General features: G+C 40.4%; 1 long non-coding RNA gene across 1 annotated transcript; it reads right to left on the reverse strand.

Moving 5' to 3' along the window:
• Positions 1-2,260: 2,260 nt before the first annotated feature.
• Positions 2,261-2,869, reverse strand: LOC116219340. Its single transcript, XR_004163167.2, has 3 exons — positions 2,647-2,869; positions 2,449-2,529; positions 2,261-2,299 (listed from the first exon to the last, which is right to left on the reverse strand). It is a non-coding gene; the product is annotated as an uncharacterized LOC116219340 (long non-coding RNA).
• Positions 2,870-5,436: the final 2,567 nt, after the last annotated feature.

The raw sequence follows: 5,436 nt of genomic DNA on the forward strand, positions 1-5,436 counted from the left end.
CGCCTTCTGACCACCATTTTAAGAATGTCAGTGTGGTGACGGATATTCATGACAGCCATTTTCTCTCCCGACTGCTCAGCCAAAGACTCATAAGAGTTGCTGAGAGAGACCCAGTGTTAAGTCTGTGAAGATGAGTTATCTTCCTAAAACTACATGTAACAAAGTTTGAGAGTATTGTTTTGTATTTAACATTAACACCTACTTCCCTGTACTACTAATGGGGGGGGGGGGGCTTCAATACCAAGCCCCCCTCAGACCTTTGACTATTATTATTAGCATTTGAAAAGCCAAGCCATCAACCAACGACTGTGGTCAGGCAGGTTCCTGCTAAATAAATACATCCGCCAAACAGCACGCTTTGACAGGCATTTGGTTTGTCCTAAAACTCCGTAAGTGTAGCATGTATGCTTACAGGACAGTAAAGGAAACATTTACTATGATGCCATAAATAAAACAGACCAAAATGATACGTATGAAAGAGAAAAAAACTATTGGTTTCTTTAAGAGGAAAATTAATGTTAACAAATTGATATTTTCCTTTCAAATGTAAGTGACATGAAACAAGGCACCTGATCCCTGCTCTGTTGAATATATAGAGAGGGCACAGAGTTTAGGGTAGAAAGGTTTCTACAAAAATGACATGGGTTTCTATTAAAGGTAACATTAGTGAAACATCAGAATAAAACAAAGAACTATCTAAAAAAGGCACCACTGTCATAGTTATGACTATACTGGAACAGATATGCACCTACCTTCTAACGGAGAGGCGTCTGCCAAATTCGTACTACCGGTAACTTCGACGGAAAGACTGAAAAGGACGTGTGACTGTTGAAACAAAAGGCTGATGCCGTTCAAGCCGCAGGAGGTGCTACAGGTCAGTTCAGTCTAATTCTGTTTCCGTACAACAGCACCCTCCTTCACCTGCAGGTCTGAGAGGACAAGTATGCATACATGAAAGCTCCATCCTAAAATGTAATCCACTGAGAGTTTAAACAGAGTAAAATAATCTAATGTGTAGAATTGATATATTCATCATTACCTGTGACTGAGAGAGTGACACCAGATCTGCCTGTTATCCAGCTCATTGGTAGGCTTCAGTAAAACCGAAACTGATGAACACCACAGTGGCTTTCTGAAAGTCCTCCAACTGTCAGGTCACACTTTGGACAATTCAAGGTGCTATTTCCTCTTACCCTCCCTCTCTGCTCTGTGTACCACTCTCCCCCCAGTCTAATCATCCACCTGTCCTGTATATTGGGTGCCAGGAGGCAATATTTCCTTGCAAATAGTGAAAAGTGAATGCACTTCATAAGCTCATTTTCAGAATCTCTAACCAAATTACAAATCTGAAAGATATATAAAAAAATAACTCCTCCTATAGACTTGTTCACACCAGCAGACTGTTGGTGAGTGTGTGGGTGTGTTTGGTGCACAGAGGGTCCTAAACAACTTCCTGTTTCTCACTTTGTGGTTAAGGTGCTATGCAGCCAGAGATGCCATGCTGTGCAGCACGGAAAAGGAGAGAACACAAGATAAGTAAAGAAATAACTTACATGCAGATGTCATTTAATTGATGAATTGACAGACTGGTTCATTGATTGAGTGGCTAATTGGTTGCTTGTTTGAAAGTGTTAATTACAGTATGTGAGCATTTGTTCACATACTGTGAGACATTTTTTTTGTACGCAATCAAATACGCAAACAGAATAACAGATTTCTGAAGGATAGAACATCATTATGGACATCAACATAGATCACAATGATCCATAACGTTGAATTGTGACATACTTGATATACATAAAAAATAAGAAAATCAAATAAGAATCCAGAGACCGTGACGCCACAGCTCCTGACAAATAGTGCAGATAAGCCATATTTTAAACTAAGCCACATGGGTAAACTAAGGATGTGTAGGTTAAAAGAAAAATACACATACATGTAACTTCCATAATGCATACATGATCCAAAGCAATAGGTGATTAGATTAGCGGTTTACTGGTGCTAAATGATGACGAGAGTCAAAGAAACCTACACCAACGGAGAAATATTAAATGTCCCTAGCATGGGAAACAAGGGAAAAGTTAGCACTGATAATAAAATCTTTTAACAACGTAAGACTGTGACAGCAGTAAGTATGAGATGGACAGTCCAGAAGTCATGGTTGGTGTTGGCATCTCATCCCGAGATCCTTCAGCTCCATCTCTGACTGGGGCAACTCTCTTCTCTGCAGAGTCTCATACACTGAGGCCTGAGCTCTTCTCTGGAGAGGCATGTAGGTGTCACTCACATTCCTCACATTCTGAAATATGTTAACACACAGAGGAAATTGTCAAAGTCATGACTGAACACTTTGATAGATGGTGGTAAAGGTTTTACATAGGGCAGTGCTATCACTGATTTAACTAACATACATGATGAGGCTGATAACATCAGTCTAGGATGACTTACCTGCAGAGTGTCATACTCAGAGGATGTGCTCCTGGGGTTGAGAGCTGTGTATGTCTCATCATGGGCATCAGAATGGACAGCCTATGAAAATATTGGCAGAAAGAGATGATTCTAAAACTTAATGAAGCCCAATTCACTGTCACCAAGCAGTCAGCTTTTTGAATGTTTATGTTGGGGATTTTAAAAGTGTCTTATTACCCTTTGGTTTCCTCTGCTGTTTCTCTCAGCTCCTTCACGTTTACTGAATAAAGAAACAGAGTAAGCCTCATAAAATCTGTTGTCAGTGCTCATACAATTAAACAGTTTAGGGATGAACATTTAGCATTACCCTGTCAGAGTAGTTCAAAGAGAGAAAGTTCTATATATTCAATACATGTAATAAATACAAATGTATAAGAAATAATATGCAGTTAGCAATATACATCGCACAACATTTTTTCACAAAATTATTTTGGAGCGAGTGCTGGCATACTGAATATCGTTTTGATCAGGTGTGGGCACTCTCTGTGCGGGGTCAGAGGTCGTGGCCCTTGCTGTGACAGTGCTGTTCACAGGACCTATGTCGTTCTGATCGGGAAAGAGAACAGATTACATCATGAATGATGCAGAGGTGAAGAGACAATAGGACACAATGGTGACATACAACTCTGATTTCAGGTGCAAGAGCTCCTAAGGTTATTTAGGCTTGGATGGTGTCAGATATTTCACATGGGGAGATACGTACATGTGTAATCATTGCACATGTCCAATATTTGTGCAACAGACTACAGCTAAAGACTTTGAGCACCAAGTTCCTCACCTGTATGACAGGATTTGTGTCCCTTCTATCTGCAGTCATTTCAGGATTCTGCTTGCTGTTTTGCAGATAAGACATATGGATGTTAAGCTGATGTTACAGAAGAAAACTTAAATGTATCCATATATAGAAATAATATGCAGTTAGCAATATATATGGCATGCCTGTTTTGCACAACATTACTTCAGAGGAAGCAAACTTCACTAAATTACCTCAAGCACACAATTCCAAGTAACAGCAGAACAGCAAGAATGATGATTATGGTGATAATAGCTGGCAGGATGATGCCAGCCACTTCTAAGGGAAAATTAAAGACCATATGAAACAGTAAATACATGCAACATTATCAACAGTGCTGTAAGTGATACTTTGCAGGAAAAGCTAACTGGCTTTACATTCTGAATGCCATAATGTGGCAAGAGACAACAGCCACAGCTGTATTAAATCTCCTCCTTCTGATGATCAACACAAGCATTAAACCACATGTTAACCAGAATGTTGTAAACAAACAGCAGAATTTGAACAAAAAAAGATACATTTTAGTATTCTCATAAAACTATACAACACTGACCTTCTGTAGGAACTGCAACTCCAGTAGAGGTCTGAGAGCCAACTTCATTCTCTGCCTCACAGTAGTAAAGTCCACTGGAATCAGAGGTCACATTGAAGCTGATGCTGTCACCTGTGCCCCTAATAAGAGATTCAGCTCCAGTCCTCATATACCAGGTGTAGTTGTGCACTGGTGGGTTGGCATCACTGCTGCAGGTCAGAGTCACAGAACTGCCTTCCACTATCTCCCCAGGACTGATAGACACTGAAACATTCTTTGGCTTGTCTGTTAAAATGTGTGCAAGTTTTATCATGCTAAATAACAAAACTAAGCATGTGACAAATGAAGACATTTCATTGATATGTCTGAATTTTTGTAGGATTTAGAAAATATAGACCTACAAATAAACAACAAGACACAATATATTTTATATGCAATACGTTTTAAACCACATTCGTACATATCTGTAAACATTTACTGCCAGTTGTAGTAACTTACATCGGACTTTGAGAAACACATCAGTGGAGAAGAGACTCTCGTGTCTTCTAACAGCACAGGAGTAACTGCCCTCATCCTCACTGCTGACTGGGTTTAGATGCAGCCTGTTATCTCTGGTTGTGTGGTTCAAGGTCACAGGCTGTCCGTTCTTGTACCAGATGAAGGTGGGGTTGTTACTCAGAATACAGGTTGTATTACAGGTCAGTGTCACTTTATCTCCCTCTTTCACTGCTTCAGGAGCTATCAACACCTGCAGAACTGGAGGATATATTATGTGTGGGGGGACACAGTGCTACGTGTACACACATTTCATTATCAAAATAGTTAAAGGGCCTACCTGTAACATAGATGATGACTCCAGGTAATCCAGAGTAACCTTCCCCCTGTTCTGTAGTAAACCTGAAGGCATATTCTCCAGAGTGACTCTCTCTCATGTCTTTCAGTCTCAGGGTACAACTATTCTCTTTATTCCCAACATACTCTGTGTGGTTTTGATAGTCTTTATCCAAACTAAGATCTACTGGGAGACGGCTTGATATCTGCTGGTAAAACCAGAAGATTGTGTTGATGTGGTGATCTCTGGGATATTTGTAGGTGCAGGAAATATCCACCGATGAACCATTCACTACACAGATGCTGTTAGATGAGTAGGTCACACCCCAACACTGTTTAGATGGAGCACCTACAGCCAGGTGTAAAATATGTATTAAACACCATATCTATCAGCTTACACATGCACGTAGGTAATGTATAAAAACAAGTCGTCCGAGTAAACATATGTTTTCTGCTGAATCTGTAGAAAAGTGAACTACACATCCAAGTATTCTTTCTAATTGATATGAAAATAGTCATATAATGTTCATGAGTTCCATCCCTACTCACACACTGCAGGGGAACGGTGAGCCTCATAACCTCTCACAGCACAGGAGTAACTGTTCACTTCAAAGGGTCTGCTTGAGTCTAGTGGTATAGAGGCTGTGGTTTTGTCTTGTAGAGGCTGTCCATTCTTGTACCAGATATACTGAGGGTTAGAGCTCAAGCTGCAGGAGGTGCTGCATTTAATTCTAGTCGGAGTGTGTTTCCCTACAACAGCACCCTCCTTCACCCGCAGGTCTGAAAAGAGAGGTTAGAAGTCATTGTGGCT

The sequence above is a fragment of the Clupea harengus genome, chromosome 24 (genome assembly GCF_900700415.2).
Source record: "Clupea harengus chromosome 24, Ch_v2.0.2, whole genome shotgun sequence".
Lineage (NCBI taxonomy): Eukaryota > Metazoa > Chordata > Actinopteri > Clupeiformes > Clupeidae > Clupea > Clupea harengus.